Here is a 16744-nt window from a genome sequence, read left to right as displayed (position 1 = left end):
TACATAGAGAAAAATAGGTAAATAATTTACAGAAAAAAATAGGCCAATAAGTAGAGAAAAATAGGTAAATAAATGAGAGAAAAAATAGGTAAATAAATAGAGAAAAAATAGGTAAATTATCTAGAGAAAAAATAGGTAAATAAATAGAGAAAAATAGGTAAATAAACCAAAGAAAAAAAGGTAAATAAAAAAATAGGTAAATAAATTAGAGGAAAAAATTGGTAAATAAACAGAGAAAAATACGAAAATAAACGAGAGAGAAAAATAGGTAAATATATAGAGAAAAAATAGGTAAGTAAATAGAGAAAAAAGAGGTAAATAAATAGAGAAAAATAGGTAAATAAATAGATAAAAAAATAGGTAAATAAAATAGAGAAATAAATAGGCAAATAAATAGAGAAAAAATAGGTAAATTATCTAGAGAAAAATAGGTGTATATATAGAGAAAAATAGCTAAATATATCAAGGAAGAAAAGTTAAATAAAAAAATAGGTAAATAAATTAGAGGAAAAAATAGGTAAATAAACAGGAAAAAATGGGTGAATAAATGAGAAAAAGAAATAGGTAAATAACTAGAGAAAAATAGGTAAATAAATAGAGAAAAAGTAGGTAAATAAAATAGAGAAAGAGTAGGTAAATAAAATAGAGAAAAATAGGTAAATAAACAGAGAAAAAATAGGTAAATAAATTAGAGAAAAAAACAGATAAAGAAATAGTGAAAAATTGGTAATGAAGTAGAGAATACAATGGAGGTAAACAAAAACAGAAAATAGGTAAATACATAGAGAAAAATAGGTAAATAATTTAGAGAAAAAATAGGCAAATAAATAGAGAAAAATAGGTAAATAAATGAGAGAAAAAATAGGTAAATAACTAGAGAAAAATGGGTAAATAAATAGAGAAAATATATGTGTATAGATTAGAGAAAGAAAGAGGTAAATAAATAGAAAAAAAGTAAATGAATAGAGAAAAAATAGGTAATGAAGTAGAGAAAACAAAGTAGGTAAATAAATACAGAAAAAGAGGTAAATAAATAGAGAAAAATAGGTAAATAAATAGAGAAAAAGAAGGTAAATAAAATAGAGAAAAATAGGTAAATAAACAGAGAAAAAATAGGTAAATAAATTAGAGAAAAAATAGATAAAGAAATAGTGAAAAATATGTAATGAAGTAGAGAATACAATGGAGGTAAATAAAAACAGAAAATAGGTAAATACATAGAGAAAAATAGGTAAATAATTTAGAGAAAAAAATAGGCAAATAAATAGAGAAAAATAGGTAAATAAATGAGAGAAAGAATAGGTAAATAACTAGAGAAAAATAGGCAAATAAACAGAGAAAAAATAGATAAATAAATTAGAGAAAAAAATAGATAAAGAAATAGTGAAAAATAGGTAATGAAGTAGAGAATACAAAGGAGGAAAATAAAAACAGAAAATTGGTAAATACATAGAGAAAAATAGGTAAATAATTTACAGAAAAAAATAGGCAAATAAGTAGAGAAAAATAGGTAAATAAATGAGAGAAAAAATAGGTAAATAAATAGAGAAAAAATAGGTAAATAAACCAAAGAAAAAAAGGTAAATAAAAAAATAGGTAAATAAATTAGAGGAAAAAATTGGTAAATAAACAGAGAAAAAATACGAAAATAAACGAGAGAGAAAAATAGGTAAATATATAGAGAAAAAATAGGTAAGTAAATAGAGAAAAAAGAGGTAAATAAATAGAGAAAAATAGGTAAATAAATAGATAAAAAAATAGGTAAATAAAATAGAGAAATAAATAGACAAATAAATGGAGAAAAAATAGGTAAATTATCTAGAGAAAAATAGGTGTATATATAGAGAAAAATAGCTAAATATATCAAGGAAGAAAAGTTAAATAAAAAAATAGGTAAATAAATTAGAGGAAAAAATAGGTAAATAACAGAAAAAAATGGGTGAATAAATGAGAGAAAGAAATAGGTAAATAACTGGAGAAAAATAGGTAAATAAATAGAGAAAAAGTAGGTAAATAAAATAGAGAAAGAGTAGGTAAATAAAATAGAGAAAAATGGGTAAATAAATAGAGAAAAAGTAGGTAAATAAAATAGAGAAAAATAGGTAAATTATCTAGAGTAAAATAGGTATATAAATAGAGAAAAATAGCTAAATAAATCAAGGAAAAAACGGTAAATAAAAAAATAGGTAAATAAATTAGAGGAAAAAATAGGTAACTAAACAGAGAAAAAATGGGTAAATAAATGAGATAAAGAAATAGGTAAATAACTAGAGAAAAAATAGGTAAATAAATAGAGAAAAATAGGTAAATAAATAGAGAAAAAATAGGTAATGAAGTAGAGAAAACAAAGTAGGTAAATAAATACAGAAAAAGAGGTAAATAAATAGAGAAAAATAGGTAAATAAATAGAGAAAAAGAAGGTAAATAAAATAGAGAAAAATAGGTAAATAAACAGAGAAAAAATAGATAAATAAATTAGTGAAAAAAATAGATAAAGAAATAGTGAAAAATAGGTAATGAAGTAGAGAATACAAAGGAGGTAAATAAAAACAGAAAATTGGTAAATACATAGAGAAAAATAGGTAAATAATTTACAGAAAAAAATAGGCCAATAAGTAGAGAAAAATAGGTAAATAAATGAGAGAAAAAATAGGTAAATAAATAGAGAAAAAATAGGTAAATTATCTAGAGAAAAAATAGGTAAATAAATAGAGAAAAATAGGTAAATAAACCAAAGAAAAAAAGGTAAATAAAAAAATAGGTAAATAAATTAGAGGAAAAAATTGGTAAATATACAGAGAAAAATACGAAAATAAACGAGAGAGAAAAATAGGTAAATATATAGAAAAAAAATAGGTAAGTAAATAGAGAAAAAAGAGGTAAATAAATAGAGAAAAATAGGTAAATAAATAGATAAAAAAATAGGTAAATAAAATAGAGAAATAAATAGGCAAATAAATAGAGAAAAAATAGGTAAATTATCTAGAGAAAAAATAGGTAAATAAATAGAGAAAAATAGGTAAATAAACCAAAGAAAAAAAAGGTAAATAAAAAAATAGGTAAATAAATTAGAGGAAAAAATTGGTAAATAAACAGAGAAAAAATACGAAAATAAACGAGAGAGAAAAATAGGTAAATATATAGAGAAAAAATAGGTAAGTAAATAGAGAAAAAAGAGGTAAATAAATAGAGAAAAATAGGTAAATAAATAGATAAAAAAATAGGTAAATAAAATAGAGAAATAAATAGGCAAATAAATAGAGAAAAAATAGGTAAATTATCTAGAGAAAAATAGGTGTATATATAGAGAAAAATAGCTAAATATATCAAGGAAGAAAAGTTAAATAAAAAAATAGGTAAATAAATTAGAGGAAAAAATAGGTAAATAAACAGAAAAAAATGGGTGAATAAATGAGAGAAAGAAATAGGTAAATAACTAGAGAAAAATAGGTAAATAAATAGAGAAAAAGTAGGTAAATAAAATAGAGAAAAATAGGTAAATAAACAGAGAAAAAATAGGTAAATAAAATAGAGAAAAAATAGATAAAGAAATAGTGAAAGATAGGTAATGAAGTAGAGAATACAAAGGAGGTAAATAAAAACAGAAAATAGGTAAATACATAGAGAAAAATAGGTAAATAATTTAGAGAAAAAAATAGGCAAATAAATACAGAAAAAATAGGTAAATTATCTACAGAGCAAAATAGGTAAATTATCTAGAGAAAAAATAGGTAAATAAATAGAGAAAAATAGGTAAATAAACCAAAGGAAAGAGGTAAATGAAAAAATAGGTAAATAAATTAGAGGAAAAAATTGGTAAATAAACAGAGAAAAAATACGAAAATAAAAGAGAGAGAAAAATAGGTATATATATAGAGAAAAATAGGTAAGTAAATAGAGAAAAAAGAGGTAAATAAATAGAGAAAAATAGGTAAACAAATAGATAAAAAATAGGTAAATAAAATAGAGAAATAAATAGGCAAATAAATAGAGAAAAATAGGAAAATTATCTAGAGTAAAATAGGTGTATAAATAGAGAAAAATAGCTAAATAAATCAAGGAAAAAATGGTAAATAAAAAAATAGGTAAATAAATTAGAGGAAAAAATAGGTAACTAAACAGAGAAAAAATGGGTAAATAAATGAGATAAAGAAATAGGTAAATAACTAGAGAAAAAATAGGTAAATAAATAGAGAAAAAGTAGGTAAATAAAATAGAGAAAAATAGGTAATGAAGTAGAGAAAACAAAGTAGGTAAATAAATACAGAAAAAGAAGGTAAATAACTAGAAAAAAATAGGTAAATAAATAGAGAAAACGAAAGAGGTAAATAAATTACAGAAAAATAGGTAAATTATCTAGAGAAAAAATAGGTGTATAAATATAGATAAATAGCTAAATAAATCAAAGAAAAAAAGGTAAATAAAAAAATAGGTAAATAAATTAAAGGAAAAAATAGGTAAATAAACAGAGAAAAAATAGGTAAATAAATGAGAGAAAAAATAGGTAAATAACTAGAGAAAAATGGGTAAATAAATAGAGAAAATATATGTGTATAAATTACAGAAAGAAAGAGGTAAATAAATAGAAAAAAAGTAAATGAATACAGAAAAAATTGGAAAATAAATAGAGAAAAAATAGGTAAATAAATATAGAAGAAATAGGTAAATAATCTAGAGAAAAAATAGGTAAATAAATAGAGAAAAATAGGTAAATAAACAGAGAAAAAATAGGTAAATAAAATAGAGAAAAAATAGATAAAAAAATAGTGAAAAATAGGTAATGATGTAGAGAATACAAAGGAGGTAAATAAAAACAGAAAATTGGTAAATACATAGAGAAAAATAGGTAAATAATTTAGAGAAAAAATAGGCAAATAAATAGAGAAAAATAGGTAAATAAATGAGAGAAAAAATAGGTAAATAACTATAGAAAAATGGGTAAATAAATAGAGAAAATATATGTGTATAAATTAGAGAAAGAAAGAGGTAAATAAATAGAAAAAAAGTAAATGAATAGAAAAAAAATTGGAAAATAAATAGAGAAAAATAGGTAAATAAATAGAGAAAAAATAGGTAATGAAGTAGAGAAAACAAAGTAGGTAAATAAATACAGAAAAAGAGGTAAATAAATAGAGAAAAATAGGTAAATAAATAGAGAAAACAAAAGAGGTAAATACATAGAGAAAAATAGGGAAATAAATAGAGAAAACAAAAGAGGTAAATAAATAGAGAAAAAATTGGGAAATAAATCGAGAAAAAATAGGTAAATTATCTAGAGAAAAATAGGTGTATATAAATAGAGAAAAATAGCTAAATAAATCAAGGAAAAAAAGGTAAATAAAAAAATAGGTAAATAAATTAGAGGAAAAAATAGGTAACTAAACAGAGAAAAATGGGTAAATAAATAAGAGAAAGAAATAGGAAAATAACTAGAGAAAAAATATGTAAATAAATAGAGAAAAAGTAGGTAAATAAAATAGAGAAAAATAGGCAAATAAACAGAGAAAAAATAGATAAATAAATTAGAGGAAATAATAGATAAAGAAATAGTGAAAAATCGGTAATGAAGTAGAGAATACAAAGGAGGTAAATAAAAACAGAAAATTGGTAAATACATAGAGAAAAATAGGTAAATAATTTAGAGAAAAAATAGGCAAATAAATAGAGAAAAATAGGTAATGAAGTAGAGAAAACAAAGTAGGTAAATAAATACAGAAACAGGAGGTAAATAACTAGAGAAAAAATAGGTAAATAAATAGAGAAAAAGTAGGTAAATAAAATAGAGAAAAAGTAGGTAAATAAAATAGAGAAAAATAGGTAAATAAGCAGAGAAAAATAGGTAAATAAATTAGAGAAAAAATAGATAAAGAAATAGCGAAAAATAGGTAATGAAGTAGAGAATACAATGGAGGTAAATAAAAACAGAAAATAGGTAAATACAAAGAGAAAATAGGTAAATAATTTAGAGAAAAAAATAAGCAAATAAATAGAGAAAAATAGGTAAATAAATGAGAGAAAAAATAGGTAAATAACTAGAGAAAAATGGGTTAATAAATAGAGAAAATATATGTGTATAAATTAGAGAAAGAAAGAGGTAAATAAATAGAAAAAAAGTAAATGAATAGAGAAAAAATTGGAAAATAAATAGAGAAAAAATAGGTAAATAAATAGAGAAAAAATAGGTAAATTATCTAGAGGAAAAAATAGTTAAATAAATAGAGAAAAAATAGGTAAATAAACCAAAGAAAAAAAGGTAAATAAAAAATAGGTAAATAAATTAGAGGAAAAAATTGGTAAATAAACAGAGAAAAATACGAAAATAAACGAGAGAGAAAAATAGGTAAATATATAGAGAAATAAATAGGCAAGTAAATAGAGAAAAAATAGGTAAATTATCTACAGAAAAATAGGTGTATAAATAGAGAAAAATAGCTAAATAAATCAAGAAAAAAGGTAAATAAAAACATAGGTAAATAAATTAGAGGAAAAAATAGGTAAATAAACAGGAAAAAATGGGTGAATAAATGAGAGAAAGAAATAGGTAAATAACTAGAGAAAAAATAGGTAAATAAATAGAGAAAAAGTAGGTAAATAAAATAGAGAAAAATAGGTAAATAAACAGAGAAAAAATAGGTAAATAAATTAGAGAAAAAATAGATAAAGAAGTAGTGAAAAATAGGTAATAAAGTAGAGAATACAATGGAGGTAAATAAAAACAGAAAATAGGTAAATACATAGAGAAAAATAGGTAAATAATTTACAGAAAAAAATACGCAAATAAATAGAGAAAAATAGGTAAATAATTAGAGAAAAAATAGGTAAATTATCTAGAGAAAAAATAGGTGTATAAATATAGATAAATAGCTAAATAAATCAAAGAAACAAAGGTAAATAAAAAATAGGTAAATAAACTAGAGAAAAAAATAGGTAAATTAATTAGAGAAAAATAGCTAATTTAAAAAAATAGGTAAATAAATAGAGGAAAAAATAGGTAAATTATCTAGAGAAAAAATAGGTGTATAAATATAGATAAATAGCTAAATAAATTAAAGAAAAAAAGGTAAATAAAATATAGGTAAATAAATTAGAGGAAAAAATAGGTAAATAAATTAGAGAAAAAAGTAGGTAAATAACTAGAGAAAAAATAGGTAAATAAATAGAGATAATATATGTGTATAAATTAGAGAAAGAAAGAGGTAACTAAATAGAAAAAAAGTAAATGAATAGAGAAAAAATTGGAAAATAAATAGAGAAAAAATAGGTAAATAAATAGAGAAAAAATAGGTAAATAAATAGAGAAAACAAAAGAGGTAAATGAATAGAGAAAAAATAGGTAAATAAGTAGAGAAAAAATAGTTAAATTATCTAGAGAAAAAATAGGTGTATAAATATAGATAAATAGCTAAATAAATCAAAGAAAAAAAGGTAAATAAAAAATAGGTAAATAAACTAGAGAAAAAATAGGTAAATTAATTAGAGAAAAATAGCTAATTAAAAAAAATAGGTAAATAAATAGAGGAAAAAATAGGTAAATTATCTAGAGAAAAAATAGGTGTATAAATATAGATAAATAGCTAAATAAATCAACGAAAAAAAGGTAAATAAAATATAGGTAAATAAATTAGAGGAAAAAATAGGTAAATAAATTAGAGAAAAAAGTAGGTAAATAACTAGAGAAAAAATAGGTAAATAATTTAGAGAAAAAAATAAGCAAATAAATAGAGAAAAATAGGTAAATAAATGAGAGAAAAAATAGGTAAATAACTAGAGAAAAATGGGTTAATAAATAGAGAAAATATATGTGTATAAATTAGAGAAAGAAAGAGGTAAATAAATAGAAAAAAAGTAAATGAATAGAGAAAAAATTGGAAAATAAATAGAGAAAAAATAGGTAAATAAATAGAGAAAAAATAGGTAAATTATCTAGAGGAAAAAATAGTTAAATAAATAGAGAAAAATAGGTAAATAAACCAAAGAAAAAAAGGTAAATAAAAAAATAGGTAAATAAATTAGAGGAAAAAATTGGTAAATAACTAGAGAAAAAATAGGTAAATAAATAGAGATAATATATGTGTATAAATTAGAGAAAGAAAGAGGTAACTAAATAGAAAAAAAGTAAATGAATAGAGAAAAAATTGGAAAATAAATAGAGAAAAAATAGGTAAATAAATAGAGAAAAAATAGGTAAATAAATAGAGAAAACAAAAGAGGTAAATGAATAGAGAAAAATAGGTAAATAATTAGAGAAAAAATAGGTAAATTATCTAGAGAAAAAATAGGTGTATAAATATAGATAAATAGCTAAATAAATCAAAGAAACAAAGGTAAATAAAAAATAGGTAAATAAACTAGAGAAAAAAATAGGTAAATTAATTAGAGAAAAATAGCTAATTTAAAAAAATAGGTAAATAAATAGAGGAAAAAATAGGTAAATTATCTAGAGAAAAAATAGGTGTATAAATATAGATAAATAGCTAAATAAATTAAAGAAAAAAAGGTAAATAAAATATAGGTAAATAAATTAGAGGAAAAAATAGGTAAATAAATTAGAGAAAAAAGTAGGTAAATAACTAGAGAAAAAATAGGTAAATAAATAGAGATAATATATGTGTATAAATTAGAGAAAGAAAGAGGTAACTAAATAGAAAAAAAGTAAATGAATAGAGAAAAAATTGGAAAATAAATAGAGAAAAAATAGGTAAATAAATAGAGAAAAAATAGGTAAATAAATAGAGAAAACAAAAAGAGGTAAATGAATAGAGAAAAAATAGGTAAATAAGTAGAGAAAAAATAGTTAAATTATCTAGAGAAAAAATAGGTGTATAAATATAGATAAATAGCTAAATAAATCAAAGAAAAAAAGGTAAATAAAAAATAGGTAAATAAACTAGAGAAAAAATAGGTAAATTAATTAGAGAAAAATAGCTAATTAAAAAAAATAGGTAAATAAATAGAGGAAAAAATAGGTAAATTATCTAGAGAAAAAATAGGTGTATAAATATAGATAAATAGCTAAATAAATCAACGAAAAAAAGGTAAATAAAATATAGGTAAATAAATTAGAGGAAAAAATAGGTAAATAAATTAGAGAAAAAAGTAGGTAAATAACTAGAGAAAAAATAGGTAAATAAATAGAGATAATATATGTGTATAAATTAGAGAAAGAAAGAGGTAACTAAATAGAAAAAAAGTAAATGAATAGAGAAAAAATTGGAAAATAAATAGAGAAAAAATAGGTAAATAAATAGAGAAAAAATAGGTAAATAAATAGAGAAAACAAAAGAGGTAAATGAATAGAGAAAAAATAGGTAAATAAATAGAGAAAAAATAGTTAAATTATCTAGAGAAAAAATAGGTGTATAAATATAGATAAATAGCTAAATAAATCAAAGAAAAAAAGGTAAATAAAAAATAGGTAAATAAACGAGAGAAAAAATAGGTAAATTAATTAGAGAAAAATAGCTAATTAAAAAAAAATAGGTAAATAAATAGAGGAAAAAATAGGTAAATTATCTAGAGAAAAAATAGGTGTATAAATATAGATAAATAGCTAAATAAATCAACGAAAAAAAGGTAAATAAAAAATAGGTAAATAACTAGAGAAAAAATAGTAAAATAAATAGAGAAAAATGGGTAAATAAATAGAGATAATATATGTGTATAAATTAGAGAAAGAAAGAGGTAACTAAATAGAAAAAAAGTAAATGAATAGAGAAAAAATTGGAAAATAAATAGAGAAAAAATAGGTAAATAAATAGAGAAAAATAGGTAAATAAATAGAGAAAACAAAAGAGGTAAATGAATAGAGAAAAAAATAGGCAAATAAATACAGAAAAAATAGGTAAATTATCTACAGAGCAAAATAGGTAAATTATCTAGAGAAAAAATAGGTAAATAAATAGAGAAAAATAGGTAAATAAACCAAAGGAAAGAGGTAAATGAAAAAATAGGTAAATAAATTAGAGGAAAAAATTGGTAAATAAACAGAGAAAAAATACGAAAATAAAAGAGAGAGAAAAATAGGTATATATATAGAGAAAAATAGGTAAGTAAATAGAGAAAAAAGAGGTAAATAAATAGAGAAAAATAGGTAAACAAATAGATAAAAAATAGGTAAATAAAATAGAGAAATAAATAGGCAAATAAATAGAGAAAAATAGGAAAATTATCTAGAGTAAAATAGGTGTATAAATAGAGAAAAATAGCTAAATAAATCAAGGAAAAAATGGTAAATAAAAAAATAGGTAAATAAATTAGAGGAAAAAATAGGTAACTAAACAGAGAAAAAATGGGTAAATAAATGAGATAAAGAAATAGGTAAATAACTAGAGAAAAAATAGGTAAATAAATAGAGAAAAAGTAGGTAAATAAAATAGAGAAAAATAGGTAATGAAGTAGAGAAAACGAAGTAGGTAAATAAATACAGAAAAAGAAGGTAAATAACTAGAAAAAAATAGGTAAATAAATAGAGAAAACGAAAGAGGTAAATAAATTACAGAAAAATAGGTAAATTATCTAGAGAAAAAATAGGTGTATAAATATAGATAAATAGCTAAATAAATCAAAGAAAAAAAGGTAAATAAAATATAGGTAAATAAATTAGAGGAAAAAATAGGTAAATAAATTAGAGAAAAAAGTAGGTAAATAACTAGAGAAAAATAGGTAAATAAATAGAGATAATATATGTGTATAAATTAGAGAAAGAAAGAGGTAACTAAATAGAAAAAAAGTAAATGAATAGAGAAAAAATTGGAAAATAAATAGAGAAAAAATAGGTAAATAAATAGAGAAAAAATAGGTAAATAAATAGAGAAAACAAAAGAGGTAAATGAATAGAGAAAAATAGGTAAATAAGTAGAGAAAAAATAGTTAAATTATCTAGAGAAAAAATAGGTGTATAAATATAGATAAATAGCTAAATAAATCAAAGAAAAAAAGGTAAATAAAAAATAGGTAAATAAACTAGAGAAAAAATAGGTAAATTAATTAGAGAAAAATAGCTAATTAAAAAAAATAGGTAAATAAATAGAGGAAAAAATAGGTAAATTATCTAGAGAAAAAATAGGTGTATAAATATAGATAAATAGCTAAATAAATCAACGAAAAAAAGGTAAATAAAATATAGGTAAATAAATTAGAGGAAAAAATAGGTAAATAAATTAGAGAAAAAAGTAGGTAAATAACTAGAGAAAAAATAGGTAAATAAATAGAGATAATATATGTGTATAAATTAGAGAAAGAAAGAGGTAACTAAATAGAAAAAAAGTAAATGAATAGAGAAAAAATTGGAAAATAAATAGAGAAAAAATAGGTAAATAAATAGAGAAAAAATAGGTAAATAAATAGAGAAAACAAAAGAGGTAAATGAATAGAGAAAAAATAGGTAAATAAATAGAGAAAAAATAGTTAAATTATCTAGAGAAAAAATAGGTGTATAAATATAGATAAATAGCTAAATAAATCAAAGAAAAAAAGGTAAATAAAAAATAGGTAAATAAACTAGAGAAAAAATAGGTAAATTAATTAGAGAAAAATAGCTAATTAAAAAAAAATAGGTAAATAAATAGAGGAAAAAATAGGTAAATTATCTAGAGAAAAAATAGGTGTATAAATATAGATAAATAGCTAAATAAATCAACGAAAAAAAGGTAAATAAAAAATAGGTAAATAACTAGAGAAAAAATAGTAAAATAAATAGAGAAAAATGGGTAAATAAATAGAGAAAATATATGTGTATAAATTAGAGAAAGAAAGAGGTAAATAAATAGAAAAAAAGTAAATGAATAGAGAAAAAATTGGAAAATAAATAGAGAAAAAATAGGTAAATAAATGAGAGAAAAAATTGGTAAATAACTAGAGAAAAATGGGTAAATAAATAGAGAAAATATATGTGTATAAATTAGAGAAAGAAAGAGGTAAATAAATAGAAAAAATGTAAATGAATAGAGAAAAAATTGGAAAATAAATAGAGAAAAATAGGTAAATAAATAGAGAAAAAATAGGTAATGAAGTAGAGAAAACAAAGTAGGTAAATAAATACAGAAAAAGAGGTAAATAAATAGAGAAAAATAGGTAAATAAATAGAGAAAACAAAAGAGGTAAATAAATAGAGAAAAATAGGGAAATAAATAGAGAAAACAAAAGAGGTAAATAAATAGAGAAAAAATTGGGAAATAAATCGAGAAAAAATAGGTAAATTATCTAGAGAAAAATAGGTGTATAAATAGAGAAAATAGCTAAATAAATCAAGGAAAAAAAGGTAAATAAAAAAATAGGTAAATAAATTAGAGAAAAAATAGGTAACTAAACAGAGAAAAAATGGGTAAATAAATGAGAGAAAGAAATAGGTAAATAACTAGAGAAAAAATATGTAAATAAATAGAGAAAAAGTAGGTAAATAAAATAGAGAAAAATAGGCAAATAAACAGAGAAAAAATAGATAAATAAATTAGAGGAAAAAATAGATAAAGAAATAGTGAAAAATCGGTAATGAAGTAGAGAATACAAAGGAGGTAAATAAAAACAGAAAATTGGTAAATACATAGAGAAAAATAGGTAAATAATTTAGAGAAAAAAATAGGCAAATAAATACAGAAAAATAGATAATGAAGTAGAGAAAACAAAGTAGGTAAATAAATACAGAAACAGCAGGTAAATAACTAGAGAAAAAATAGGTAAATAAATAGAGAAAAAGTAGGTAAATAAAATAGAGAAAAAGTAGGTAAATAAAATAGAGAAAAATAGGTAAATAAGCAGAGAAAAATAGGTAAATAAATTAGAGAAAAAATAGATAAAGAAATAGTGAAAAATAGGTAATGAAGTAGAGAATACAATGGAGGTAAATAAAAACAGAAAATAGGTAAATACATAGAGAAAAATAGCTAAATAATTTAGAGAAAAAAATAGGCAAATAAATAGAGAAAAATAGGTAAATAAATGAGAGAAAAAATAGGTAAATAACTAGAGAAAAATGGGTAAATAAATAGAGAAAATATATGTGTATAAATTAGAGAAAGAAAGAGGTAAATAAATAGAAAAAAAGTAAATGAATAGAGAAAAAATTGGAAAATAAATAGAGAAAAAATAGGTAAATAAATAGAGAAAAAATAGGTAAATAAACCAAAGAAAAAAAGGTAAATAAAAAAATAGGTAAATAAATTAGAGGAAAAAATTGGTAAATAAACAGAAAAAATACGAAAATAAACGAGAGAGAAAAATAGGTAAATATATAGAGAAATAAATAGGCAAGTAAATAGAGAAAAAATAGGTAAATTATCTACAGAAAAATAGGTGTATAAATAGAGAAAAATAGCTAAATAAATCAAGAAAAAAAGGTAAATAAAAACATAGGTAAATAAATTAGAGGAAAAAATAGGTAAATAAACAGGAAAAAATGGGTGAATAAATGAGAGAAAGAAATAGGTAAATAACTAGAGAAAAATAGGTAAATAAATAGAGAAAAAGTAGGTAAATAAAATAGAGAAAAATAGGTAAATAAACAGAGAAAAAGTAGGTAAATAAATTAGAGAAAAAATAGATAAAGAAATAGTGAAAAATAGGTAATGAAGTAGAGAATACAATGGAGGTAAATAAAAACAGAAAATAGGTAAATACATAGAGAAAAATAGGTAAATAATTTAGAGAAAGAAATAGGCAAATAAATAGAAAAAAATAGGTAAATAAATGAGAGAAAAAAATAGGTAAATAACTAGAGAAAAATAGGCAAATAAACAGAGAAAAAATAGATAAATAAATTAGAGAAAAAAATAGATAAAGAAATAGTGAAAAATAGGTAATGAAGTAGAGAATACAAAGGAGGTAAATAAAAACAGAAAATTGGTAAATACATAGAGAAAAATAGGTAAATAATTTACAGAAAAAAATAGGCAAATAAATAGAGAAAAATAGGTAAATAATTAGAGAAAAAATAGGTAAATTATCTAGAGAAAAAATAGGTGTATAAATATAGATAAATAGCTAAATAAATCAAAGAAACAAAGGTAAATAAAAAATAGGTAAATAAACTAGAGAAAAAAAATAGGTAAATTAATTAGAGAAAAATAGCTAATTTAAAAAAATAGGTAAATAAATAGAGGAAAAAATAGGTAAATTATCTAGAGAAAAAATAGGTGTATAAATATAGATAAATAGCTAAATAAATTAAAGAAAAAAAGGTAAATAAAATATAGGTAAATAAATTAGAGGAAAAAATAGGTAAATAAACAGAAAAATAGGTAAATAAATTAGAGAAAAAAGTAGGTAAATAACTAGAGAAAAAATAGGTAAATAAATAGAGATAATATATGTGTATAAATTAGAGAAAGAAAGAGGTAAATAAATAGAAAAAAAGTAAATGAATAGAGAAAAAATTGGAAAATAAATAGAGAAAAAATAGGTAAATAAATAGAGAAAAAATAGGTAAATAAATAGAGAAAACAAAAGAGGTAAATAAATAGAGAAAAAATAGGTAAATAAATAGAGAAAAAATAGTTAAATTATCTAGAGAAAAAATAGGTGTATAAATATAGATAAATAGCTAAATAAATCAAAGAAAAAAAGGTAAATAAGAAATAGGTAAATAAACTAGAGAAAAAAATAGGTAAATTAATTAGAGAAAAATAGCTAATTAAAAAAAATAGGTAAATAAATAGAGGAAAAAATAGGTAAATTATCTAGAGAAAAAATAGGTGTATAAATATAGATAAATAGCTAAATAAATCAACGAAAAAAAGGTAAATAAAAAATAGGTAAATAACTAGAGAAAAAATAGGTAAATAAATAGAGAAAAATGGGTAAATAAATAGAGAAAATATATGTGTATAAATTAGAGAAAGAAAGAGGTAAATAAATAGAAAAAAAGTAAATGAATAGAGAAAAAATTGGAAAATAAATAGAGAAAAAATAGGTAAATAAATAGAGAAAAATAGGTAAATTATCTAGAGAAAAATAGGTGTATAAATAGAGAAAAATAGCTAAATAAATCAAGGAAAAAAATGTAAATAAAAAAATAGGTAAATAAATTAGAGGAAAAAATAGGTAAATAAACAGAAAAAATGGGTGAATAAATGAGAGAAAGAAATAGGTAAATAACTAGAGAAAAAATAGGTAAATAAATAGAGAAAAAGTAGGTAAATAAAATAGAGAAAAAGTAGGTAAATAAAATAGAGAAAAATAGGTAAATAAGCAGAGAAAAATAGGTAAATAAATTAGAGAAAAAATAGATAAAGAAATAGTGAAAAATAGGTAATGAAGTAGAGAATACAATGGAGGTAAATAAAAACAGAAAATAGGTAAATACATAGAGAAAAATAGGTAAATAATTTAGAGAAAAAAATAGGCAAATAAATAGAGAAAAATAGGTAAATAAATGAGAGAAAAAATAGGTAAATAACTAGAGAAAAATGGGTAAATAAATAGAGAAAATATATGTGTATAAATTAGAGAAAGAAAGAGGTAAATAAATAGAAAAAAAGTAAATGAATAGAGAAAAAATTGGAAAATAAATAGAGAAAAAATAGGTAAATAAATAGAGAAAAAATAGGTAAATAAACCAAAGAAAAAAAGGTAAATAAAAAAATAGGTAAATAAATTAGAGGAAAAAATTGGTGAATAAACAGAAAAAATACGAAAATAAACGAGAGAGAAAAATAGGTAAATATATAGAGAAATAAATAGGCAAGTAAATAGAGAAAAAATAGGTAAATTATCTACAGAAAAATAGGTGTATAAAATAGAGAAAAATAGCTAAATAAATCAAGAAAAAAAGGTAAATAAAAACATAGGTAAATAAATTAGAGGAAAAAATAGGTAAATAAACAGGAAAAAATGGGTGAATAAATGAGAGAAAGAAATAGGTAAATAACTAGAGAAAAATAGGTAAATAAATAGAGAAAAAGTATGTAAATAAAATAGAGAAAAATAGGTAAATAAACAGAGAAAAAGTAGGTAAATAAATTAGAGAAAAAATAGATAAAGAAATAGTGAAAAATAGGTAATGAAGTAGAGAATACAATGGAGGTAAATAAAAACAGAAAATAGGTAAATACATAGAGAAAAATAGGTAAATAATTTAGAGAAAGAAATAGGCAAATAAATAGAAAAAAAATAGGTAAATAAATGAGAGAAAAAATAGGTAAATAACTAGAGAAAAATAGGCAAATAAACAGAGAAAAAATAGATAAATAAATTAGAGAAAAAAATAGATAAAGAAATAGTGAAAAATAGGTAATGAAGTAGAGAATACAAAGGAGGTAAATAAAAACAGAAAATTGGTAAATACATAGAGAAAAATAGGTAAATAATTTACAGAAAAAAATAGGCAAATAAATAGAGAAAAATAGGTAAATAATTAGAGAAAAAATAGTTATATTATCTAGAGAAAAAATAGGTGTATAAATATAGATAAATAGCTAAATAAATCAAAGAAAAAAAGGTAAATAAGAAATAGGTAAATAACTAGAGAAAAAATAGTAAAATAAATGAGAGAAAAAATTGGTAAATAACTAGAGAAAAATGGGTAAATAAATAGAGAAAATATATGTGTATAAATTAGAGAAAGAAAGAGGTAAATAAATAGAAAAAATGTAAATGAATAGAGAAAAAATTGGAAAATAAATAGAGAAAAATAGGTAAATAAATAGAGAAAAAATAGGTAATGAAGTAGAGAAAACAAAGTAGGTAAATAAATACAGAAAAAGAGGTAAATAAATAGAGAAAAATAGGTAAATAAATAGAGAAAACAAAA

General features: G+C 20.6%; 1 long non-coding RNA gene across 3 annotated transcripts; it reads left to right on the top strand.

Moving 5' to 3' along the window:
• Positions 1 to 6040: 6040 nt before the first annotated feature.
• On the top strand, positions 6041 to 16186 carry LOC143378167 (uncharacterized). 3 transcript variants are annotated; one of them, XR_013087736.1, is made up of 4 exons: positions 6041 to 6633; positions 12767 to 12952; positions 13701 to 15383; positions 16133 to 16186. It is a non-coding gene; the product is annotated as an uncharacterized LOC143378167 (long non-coding RNA). The 3 variants fall into 3 exon arrangements; XR_013087737.1 differs by lacking the exons at positions 6041 to 6633; positions 12767 to 12952 and adding an exon at positions 10785 to 12766 and having other exon boundaries at positions 13746 to 15383; XR_013087735.1 differs by lacking the exon at positions 6041 to 6633 and having other exon boundaries at positions 10785 to 12952.
• Positions 16187 to 16744: the final 558 nt, after the last annotated feature.

Source organism: Andrena cerasifolii, unplaced genomic scaffold, assembly GCF_050908995.1.
Source record: "Andrena cerasifolii isolate SP2316 unplaced genomic scaffold, iyAndCera1_principal scaffold0781, whole genome shotgun sequence".
NCBI classification, from domain to species: Eukaryota; Metazoa; Arthropoda; class Insecta; order Hymenoptera; family Andrenidae; genus Andrena; species Andrena cerasifolii.
This window is presented reverse-complemented; position numbering and strand designations above follow the sequence as displayed.